We start from the raw sequence: 11526 nt of genomic DNA on the forward strand, positions 1-11526 counted from the left end.
AAATCTTAAAAAATCAGAAAAATTGAAATAACTCCGAAACTGTTGAGATTCGGAGCATAGTTAATTAGGACTTTCTAGTTCCATTTTGAATCCAGAATCTACTGGCAAAGTTTGTAGCACGAGTAGTTGAACACTGTATATTTTTGTTGTTTAGTGCGTATGAATGTGTGCGTTTGTACGAGTGGAGTAACTGAGGGCGAACTCACAGTGCATAGTTAAAAAAAGTGTAATATATAATAATATTTAATTGCGAAGGTTCTTGCAATCATATTTTATTATGTTCAACAATAACATTTTACAGTTATAGCATTTTTTTTTGTCTTTTTGTTTCTTATTTTAAATTTTTGATTAATTATTCAGTAAGGTATTTTACGATACCAAAAGTGTTGGGGTTAATAGTGTAACATCAATGTTATTTTAACGTTTCTAGGTGTTCAGGTAAATGTTACACCTCATTAATTAAATCAACTAAATTGTACCATAATTGACATGCTTTCGAGATCGAATTGTTTTGGACGTTTAACAAACGGCTTTGACAAAAGAGAAATTCAGCCGATGATTGAGATATAATGCGGTCACAATCTGACGTAGCACTCTGTGAATATCTTTGGTTTGTTGTCAAGTTTAATTGGAATAGTTCTCGAACTCCGTTGAGCCCGTTGACTCCCTCGTCCAACGTAACCGCTTTATACAGGATGATTAAATTAGCAGGACGAGAAAACAGAAACGAATCGTGATGGTTTGGTCGGAACCTGTTCCGATAAATATTGAAAGTCGGAGCAACGAAGTTGTAATGATTTTAAATTGAATCTGTAGAACATCGTGTCCCAAAAACCAATCCGTCAAGTTTAATTTCTGAATTAAAGGGGAAAAATTTCTCTTTATTTATTATTTTTAATGAAAACAAGAAGTTTGCGTATGTACTACTAACGGATTTATCAATTCTGTTCACATTAAAATATTTGAAGCGATAAAAGTCCACTAAATAGTTTTCTTTGAAATAGTGTTAATAAAAAAGCACTTACGTTTGATAAAAGCCTTTTAGTGATTGGGAGTTTTTTGGTGGCCCTGACAAGGGCCGGTGTTGTTTGGAAGAGTAGCGGTGCAGCAGTTGGCCGAGTGCAGTGGTTTGCCTGTAGCCAAGTCAACTATGTTGAGAAGGCGAGTTCGAGGTTAACGCTGAGAGTACCCTTGCCATCGTATAGGTGCTTCTTTAGTGAGAAGCGAGAACTCGTCGGAGAGACGAGTCTGTTTTCGTTGTCGATTAGTGATTGGTGACAGCTCGTCGGGTTGAGGAGTCTCTAAGTGAAAGGTGAGATCTCGTCGAGTAGACCAGTCTGAGGGTATGAGTGAGACCTCGTCGGGTTGCCGAGTCTCTAGGAGATGGGTGAGATCTCGTCGAGTAGACAAGCCTGAGGGTATGGGTGAGACCTCGTCGGGTTGACGAGTGTCTAAGTGATAGGTGAGATCTCGTCGGGTAGACGAGTCTGAGGGTATGGGTGAGACCTCGTCGGGTTGCCGAGTCTCTAGGTGATAGGTGAGATCTCGTCGAGTAGACAAGCCTGAGGGTATGGGTGAGACCTCGTCGGGTAGACGAGTCTAGGGCCAGTGGGGCAATGCCCCTACTTATTTACGCCCTGGCGGTTTCCATCTTCTTAGAGACTCCCAGTTCTACAGTAGGATATGCGAGGACGGTGTTCTCTTTTCATTGGTTTGGTATAGAGTGCTGATTACCCTCCTCTATTTCCACGAGCTGAACAGCAAGGACTCACACGCAAGAGTAAAGTTATCAAAGATTGAGACGCACACAACTTTTGTCGAGGAAGATGGGAACCGGCTTCCTCAGCACAGTCATAGCATTACCGCCAGCTGCATCACCCCACCAACCTCTGTTATAGTTTTCCCAAAACAACTAAGGGTGTGATGCCGGCAGGAATTCCGTTCGTATCTATTTGCTTATTAGTTAAAAATAGTCAATTGTTTATTGAATATGGCTGTGCTACGTTGATATATATATATATATANTATATATATATATATATTTTTAGATATTTTATTCATTATGTTTGTAAATCGTTTTAAAATCCCAAATGTTTTAAATTTAGTATCTAGAAATTGAATCATTTAACATTTTATGAATTATTAAGTTTTAAAAAAATCGACTGTTTTGTACTTTGTACTTTTATTGTATTTTGAACTAAGAATTTTATTTTCAATTATAGCTTTTTTGAAGGTCTAATTAAAGACAGTAATTGCTCTTCTCCCCTCTTTTCCCTTTGTTGGTTTGTTACGCAGTCCTTTTGTTTTGCTTCTATTTATTTCTGGGCCCTTTTCGATTCCCCTTTCCTGTATGCGGCTCCTTTTCACTGGGTAATTCTCATTAAGGTTAAAATATACTATTACTTACGCCTTCGTACCTGTTTTTTATTGCTTGGGAATTGTCCTGATGGATGGCTGTTTGAAAACATTCTTCATTGGTCTGCATTGATCCTAGAATTTTCTTCAATAAGATCCACGCAAAATATGATCAATTAAAAAGTAGAATCTTCGTTTAAACAAGATTTATGAGACACTAATAACTTTTTATTAAACCTGAATATCTCGCTTTATCAAATTTTTTTTGGTTTAAATAAAGAGCGAGGCGTGTTATTCAAGCAAATGTAATGAAGATTCATTTAGTTAGTTTGTGTGCCAAAGGTGGTTTGCCAAGTTATTAGCGGTTAGGACCGACAAAGACTTTATTAAAGCTTTACTAAAAGATAATCCACCGTATACTGCGGCTCACTAACATAACGGTATTACAACGGCGCATTTTCCGAAAAGTATGATTGTACATGCTGCATGTTAACCTACATTAATTAAGCGAACTGTGTTTCTTTTTCTTTCAAAATGCTAACAAAACAACCTTTGCTCCAATAAATGTAATATATAAAATAAATTATGAATTATTGAGAAGGTAAAAGAATGTCAGATGAATAAGGCCTTTTCGCCTTTTCAATGGTCGTCGAGAATCCAAACCGATTACACGACATTTGAAAAATGGCAAAAGGATGGAAAACTCATAAGGTGGGGTTGAGATGGGGAGTTGATGTCCGACTGGATCGAAGTCACGATAGCTCAGGTGGTAGAGCAGCGGCGTATCTAGCCGAAGGTCTTGGGTTCGAATCCCTCTCGTGCCATTAACTTTTTTTCATCTCAACTAAAAACCTTAATTAATTGTCTTGTACTAATTGGTGTGAGCAGAGTCACACGAGGGCCAGTGCACCAGATCCTGTCTGCATAGATGGGGGAGGGTTGTATGGCCATCTGTACCACGGGGTGACTCAACGTTTCAAAAACCAGCCCAGAGTCACATTGGGATGGACTCGTGGTGGCTTGTGGTGACGCCCCTGGCGGGAACTTAGAGAGAGGCTGTCTTCTACCTGGGACCTTTCGTGAAGCTTGCGCATGGCCAATGTATTATCCCCGGTCCTCACGGGAAACGTTGCGACCGGACGACAGCATGTAAGCGTTGAGGACGTCATGATCATGCTACAGTCCCTCGAATGCGTGAGTAAGCGACTGGAAAAGGGTAGTGGTATCGGCGGTTTCCGACGAGTATGCTTTGCATTGTTGTGCGTATGACCGGCGTGGTACCCTTGGGGAAGCGAAGGATCGGACCACCTAGGCTAGACCTATGGCGTCCCTCGATTACGTGCAGCAGGTGTAGGCTGAGCTTGATAAGAGACCTTTGTCCGTAGGCAGTACTCATCTAGGGGGTGGGTAGCAATCCCACTTTTTAATCCGAAACCGCTGTCGGGGCGTTCCCGAAAGTTTCTACGCTGGAGGAGCCTCTACACTCAGAGAGATAGAGTCGCCTTCTCTATCTAGGGAGTACGCGAGGGGGGGACGGGCTGATGTATTTCGGCCCGTTAGCCCCTCGCGTGCGGCGTACGACCCGACGCACAATGCGGGCCCGACCATTCGGAGTGGACAAGCGGAGAGCGTGGCTACTGACCCTTAGGGGCCGGGACACCACTACACCAATGCTGCGGCGGTAACACTTTTCCGTCGTATGCAGAAGTGCGTCAGCTCTCATCTTGAGAATCAAAACGTCCGATAAGGCCGTATAGGCTAGGTGCGGACGTTAAAGATCCTCTTGTCTTGTTGACGATGAGTAAATCGGGAAGCAAATGTACTAATTGGTCAAGCGGACCACAAAAATAGTGAATTAACTTTAATTATTAATGTTTTACAATATCTCTTTATTTTGTTAGCTTTTATTATTACGATTTCTTTGATTTTCTTCTCTAGTATTGCCTTATTTTTATTATTTTTCATTTATTCATTTAGTCATTTATTTATTTTTTTAAATTTTGTTTAATTTAATCGCAGTATTTTATAGTATGTTCATAGATTAATTTAATTTTTTCATGTATTTTTATTATTATTATTATTAATTTTTAAGGGCGTTTTAACGGCTAAGGTCATTTCACGCCCTAACGTCCAAACCTTCTATCTTAGGTTAGCTATATCTCTTCTGAGTGTTATAAAGCTCTGACTCCAAACATTCACTCGTATATTATTATTATTATTCTGTGTTTGCTAACATCAACTCCGGCTGACGGACTGTTGTCCATGTCGTAATGTATTTTGTAACATATTTTGAGTTTGTTGTCTTCTATGTAAATAAATACTATTATTCATTCATTCATTCAATCAATCAAGTTATATTACAAGTGGGTGGAATTTTTAGCCCGCCAGTATATTCTCACTTCTTTAAATCTTGAAATATCTAAAATCGTCCAAATTTCATGATTACGATCATGAGCAAATCAAATAAGTGAAGGGTAATATTATAGGTCCAATTAGAATACACTAACTTGGACAGTTTCCAGCTTTGGCGAATTTTCCGCTACATTTCCTCTGCCGTACAATCAAAGTCAAAGACTGGATAATCGCCGTTGAGATGCTCAGTTGACATAAGTCGGTTCAAAAAGCCTTGGAGGGACTTCAACATAACCCTGCTAACGGTATGCTCCGTTAATTGGTCTTTGTTTAGGCCGCTTATATTACCCCGGCGATTAAACACTGTTTTGAAACCATTCTAGCGAGTAGATAGAACTCAGCTTCGCAATAGTTCAGAATAACAAGGATCAATACTCAGAACACATGCATATAATTAACAGTCGCAAAATCTATAAAATGTAGTTCAGTTTTAAACTTTAATTTTAAACAGAGGAAGTTAAATAATTCAACTTTTTACATTTCAGGAGAACGTACATATTTTAACACCTTACCAAGAGGGAGTTTATTTTCCCTACAATCTTCATACAATATAAATGTATAAATTTTTTTCTTTTATTACAAACTGGCCAAGCTATTTACTTTTATTCCAAATATATTTAAACTTTTTCCTTACTAAATTTGACTTTTCCATTTATTATACTTTTGTCCATTTTAATTTAGTTTTAGTAATATTTTGCTTCGTTCATTTCAATTTTGACTTTTTCCCTTTGTTATTCAAAAATTTTTTCTATTCGTTTCCAATTTTATTTAAAAAATTTCTTGTTTATTTTAAACCATGTAAAAATCGAACACTGAATAAAATGACACTATAATAATAAAAATATTTTTAAAAAATATGTATTTGTTAAGACAGGAAAAATTAAAATAATTTCGAAATCGGGCTATATCTTAAAACTAATAACTCCAGCACTTTAATTTAGTTCTAATTTATAGCGTTTTTGCTTTTATTTCAAACTACCAATTCCAAATAAATTGAAACTTTTCACATTACATAATTTTGACACATAATACATTTCACATAATTTTAACTTTTTCAGGTATTATTTAACATTTTCCTATTAACTTTAAACTTTTCCAATTACATATTACTTTTTCCAGTTTAATTTCTATTTTTCCATTTATTATTAAAGAGTTTCTATTTCAATTTCCAATTTTTCATTTAATATTCAACCTTTTTGTCCATTTTAATTAATTAATCATCCTTTTTATTTTGTTATTTCGACTTTTCCATTTATAATCTAAACTTTTTTCCATTTTTATTTAGACTTCTCCTTTTATTATTCAACCTTTTTTTCAATATTTTTTTAACATTTTTAATTTTAACTGATAGGCAATTTTGTATATTTAATATTCAACTTTTTTCATTTTTATTTCACTTTTTCCATTTATTATTCAAACTTTCCAAATTTAAATAAAACTTTTCCATTCAATATTCAGCTGGTTCATTTTAATATAGATTTTACCATTTAATATTCAACTTTTTCTTTTTAATTTCGAGTTTTCTATTTATTATTCAACTTATCCATTTTGATTTTGACCTTTTCATGTAATAATCAATCATTTTCCATTTTAAATAAAACTCTTTCATTTAATATTGAACTTTTCTGTTTTAATTTAAACTTTATCCTTTGATATTCAACTTTTTCCATTTGGATTACGACTTTTATCTATTTAATATTGGTTTTTTAAAATTTATTTTTTTGTTTCATTTTACTTTAAAATTTACGTTTTGTTTTCGAGTTTTGCATTTATTATTCAACTTTTTCCATTCCGATTTCGACTTTGTCATTTATTATTCAACCTTTTTCAATTTAAATAAAACTTTTCCAATTAATATTCAACTGGTTCATTTTTCTATAAATTTTACTATTTAATATTAATCTTTTTCCTTTTAATTTTAAGTTTTGTATTTCTTGTTCAATTTTTTCCATTTTGGTTTCAAATTTTTCATTTAATATTCAACCTTTTTTCATTTGAAATAAAACTCTTATTTAATATTCAACTTTTCTATTTTAATCTAAACTTTACCATTTGATATTAAACTTTTTCCATTTGGATTTTGACTTTTTTCTATTTTCTATTCAAATTTTTTTAAAATTAATTTTTTGTTTGTTTAATTTAAACTTTACCGTTTATTTTTGAGTTATCCATTTATCACTCAACTTTTTTCATTTTGATTTTGACTTTCTCATTTATTATTCAAATTTTTTGCAATTAATACGCTTCCATTTAATATCCAACTTTTCTATTTTAATTTAAACTTTACCATTTGACGTAAAACCTTTTTCATTTAGTTTCGAGTTTTCCATTTCTTATTGATCTTTTTCTGTTTTCCTTTTGAATTTTTTATTTGTTATTCTGTTTAATTTTGATTGAATGTATTTTATATTTAACTTTTTCCATTTACGTTAGAATCTTTTCATATGGTTGACCGGATTCCAAAATTATTTAGACTTTTTTTTTATTTTAAAAATTAGCCAAAATTATATAATTAGGAAATGGATTTAACATTTGTAGAAAAGTTTTCATGGTATTTAGTAATTAATATTTATTTTAATTATTACAGGGTTGCTTTGCTGTTTAATTTTTGCAAGTTTTAAAACAAAATGTAAAAAAAGTTGAAATAATGTAGTGTTCTTTTGGTGACTAATAATAACAATAACAATTATTCAGAAATCGTGAGATGCGGTCTGGTGTGATGTAGGTTTCAGAAAAACATTATCTTTACCGTGCCAACGTTTCGATCTTTATTGAGATCATCTTCAGGGCCTGGGATTTACAAACATTGTTTAACTTTAACAAATACATGTAGGATGTGGAAATAAGTCAATTTATACAATGAAAAAAGTTTTTTTTTATATACAACCAAATAAATTCACTTTTTTTCCACATCCTAGATGTATTTGTTATATTTAAAAGACGTTTGTAAATCCCAGGCCCTGAAGATGATCTCAATAAATATCGAAACGTTGCCACGATAAAGAAAATGTTTTTTCTGAAACCTATGTCACACCAGACCGCATTTCATGATTTCTGAATAATTATGGACAAACAATCCCTAATCACCACACAACAATAACAAGTATTCCATTTAAAAAAAACATTAACACAGAAGTCTGCTGTTGCTCAATGATGATTTGTGGTAAGTTGATAAAAAAAGAGTTTTTCCAGAACAATTTATTAAATATGTAACTTAACCCTGGCGTTATCCTACGCATCATTATAATAAATTACAAGTGTTTATATATTCCTTCTATTTATAATATATACAAAATCTTGTCCGCGTATTATAATTGGTAGAAATCGTGTCATTTTCTTGTTGGTGTACCTTGATTTTTTGTTTTTACCCCTGAGGTTCATCTGTAGATCTCAGATTTTGTATATCCGTTTTTTTGACTGGTAATATAATAGTAATTATTCCATATTTTTCGGGTTTCCAAGCTTCCCTCAATGATCAGTCCTCAATAAATGAATTGAGTTGGCGAGTTTTTTTGTTAATCAAAATGCCTCGTCCGGGGTAAAATAAACGCTCTAATCAATAATGAACTTTACGCGCGTGCATAATTTATTTAAACTGTACAAACAGGTGTGTGCCCGTCTTTTTCTTGGGGAATTGGATTCTTACAACCCGGTCCTCTACCGCATTGCAGGCTTTGCCTAATTATCCATGCCCAGTTTTTACGAAACGTAAATTATCTGTAGTATAATACGCAAATTATTAATTCCTCCTTGAAACTTTGCCCCGGGGAAATAAGTTTAACAACTGATGACCAGTGAACTAGTCAGATTTTTAACGCCCAAGTGAACTAATCTTAACTAACAAGGAGGGACTAGGATGTAAAATCATCAATTAAAACAGTATTTTTTTTATAAGATCGAAAAATATTATACGATGTCTCCGAGTGTTCTTCCAATTGAACGTAGGATCTGAGAAAAACAATGTTTCAAAAAATTTTGTAATATATTTTGTTTTTCCTTCGTTGTGCGTGTATTGCAAGACTATGATAAATCAGTAGATGGGGATTTTTAAGTAGAATAAGATGCTAACATGCAAAATTGTATTAAAAGAGGTTTAATATAACATAAAAAGATGAAAAAAAATTGTTTTTGGAAAAATCTTCATCTTTGAAGTATTTGATGATGTGTAATGTAGTCAAATTGTTCCTTTCTGGTTTTGTTTGTCTTTCCGCGAAATTTTTACAAGTAAAGACAAACAACAACAAAAAACAAAAACAAAAAAGAACAATTCGAATTCATTTGAAGCCATTGAATAAAAATTTTCATCACAATCAAAAATATACATTTTTGGCTAGATTCGCTGGAGTCCTTTTTTCGTTCTACTTACGTTCTACTTAAAAATGCATAACTCCACTGGATTTTATCCAAATTCAACGTTATTGCAACCGTTAAAAAGCGGAATATTTCTTATTTTGAGATATATCAACAATGGTCAGATTTTGTACCAATAAAATTGAGAAAATAAGAATGAAATCAACCAAAACAGCTCAAAACTTTTATTTTTTTTATCACCAGCTATGAATTTTTTACAGAGGCGACTTTTTGTGCCATTGCGAGTCTGTAATGTTTCCTGCGGATTAGTTGAACGGTTTCGTTGTTATTTATGTATTACTATTTTGATTTAAAAAATCTGAGGCATTAGAAAGGTGAAAAATATGAGAGAAAAGAAATAATTTTTAAATCTTCCCAAAAATTTGTATTGAAGTGGTTTTGGGGGTTAAAATAACCCGAAATCGAGAAAGCGAGAACGGATCAGTTCTTAGATGGAGGGAATGTAAAGGTCATTGTGGATAGTGAGGTCGGATAGTCGATAGTAAACATAAAAATTTCAAGCTTAAACGGAAGCTCACATTGAATTAAAAAATGGAGGTTCAGAATGCTTTATGCCACAATCTGGGATTTAACCCAAAAATGAACCTATGGCTCTATACCTGAGTCTTAGGTCCAAGGTTAGCATATCGGTCGGTGGCGTGGTAGAGACTTTACAAGGCAAAGCGATTAGGCTAATAAGTTGTACCTGAAGACATGCTTACGCCAGTATCACTGGAGACATAAGTATAACGCTAACTGCGGCCTTGGTGGTGTTGTTATACAATCCGCCACTCCATATTTTAATCCAAGGAGAACCCAGAGCATCTGCTCACAGGTACATAAATGGACAAATAAACAATGGAAACTAAAGAAGGAGATAAAAGCAGATGCCATACTAGGCCTACAAATCCATGCCATTATTCCAAATATAACTTTACCAAAAAGTACAAGAACGGGAAAAGTGGGACAATGGAACACCTCTAAATGCAAATTCTACTGGTATCCTAACGGATTAAAAACTGAGAAAGGCACTAGGGCTGAAGTTATCGGGAAGAATCTGAACAAACTAAGTTTAAACATAGGTAAATATTCTACAGTTTTTCAGTCTAGGGATAGTTTTAGGGATAAAAGAGATGGCCACAAGGCCCTCTGCACCTCGTCCTGAATAGATCTACTGTGCTCCCTTGTTTTTTTATAACTCACTGGCCAGTTTCAGGTTTTAGTCAGTCTCCATAGCTTTGACGGCGGCTCCTTAGTGTAGGATCCTGCTTGCGGTTTTTCTTGTCCTAGTTGCAAGAACATGCACTGACCTTCACAAAAACATAAAATATGTTCTGCGTTCTCCTCCTCTTCCTGGCAGTATCTGTACTGTGTTTCTTCTTTCTGTACTCCTGTCTGGTGCATGTGCTTTCTTAAATGGCAACGCCCTCTCAGGAGTCCGACCAGAATCCTGATTCCCGCTGGTAATTCTTTTGTAAGTTTTTCGGATGATCCTTCTATGAATCTCTCCGCATGCCTCATACCTGTGGTATTGTTCTTCCAGGTTTTGTACTCATTAAGGATACATTTTAAGATGTATCCTCTTTTGTGAGAGGATGTTAAGCCACAGAAGGATTCAGGACCAAGAGAGTCCTTGTTGGCTCACTCTTTGACCAACATGTCAACTTTTCGTTGCCTCTATGCCTAGAGTGCCCATGGACCCATGCCAAGGTCAGGTAATTACAGTCGCTGACTTCTGTCAGGGCCTCCCAACAGTTCCAAAGTCTATTTTCCTTAACCTTGTATAAGGCTAGGGCCTTTAGTGCTGCCTGACTATGAGAGAAGATTTCCGGGAATGTATTCCTAGCCTTTTTATTTCTTAGCGCATTGTTCAATCGCTATGACTTCAGCCTGGAAAACTTTAGCATATTTGCCTAGGTTTATGTTCGGTTTCTGGGTTCATCACGAAACTCCAGCTCCCCTTGTCGGTTTTGGAGCCGTCAGTATTCCTTATCCTCGCAGATGGTCATCCAGTTATGTGCCTGTGGGCTACTGCTCTGGCTTCCCCTCTGGCTTGCTCCCCCTAAAATCTGAAGTGGTGGGAGGTTTATCAACACTTCCAGCGCCGCAGGTGGCGTTATGTTGGACATGCCAAAGAATACACCCGAGTAGTACTCTCTGTTCTCTAAACCAAAGTAAATAATGTCACCACTCTGAAACATTAATGCATCATGGAATGATGAAGACAGAAACCAAATCTAAGATGAGAATTAGGCGTATGAAAATGAGCCTTTTAAGGTCTTTGAACATTTTCTAAACAAAAAAATGCTATCTTGAAACAAAGGCATAAAATAACAAAGACAGAAAAACTAATTCTTCTAGTCTGCTATGGATCAAACTAATCACGAGTTTGAATAGTTAGACCGGAAA

Source organism: Cimex lectularius, unplaced genomic scaffold (assembly GCF_000648675.2).
Source record: "Cimex lectularius strain Harlan isolate CLEC.00 unplaced genomic scaffold, Clec_2.1 scaffold164, whole genome shotgun sequence".
NCBI classification, from domain to species: Eukaryota; Metazoa; Arthropoda; class Insecta; order Hemiptera; family Cimicidae; genus Cimex; species Cimex lectularius.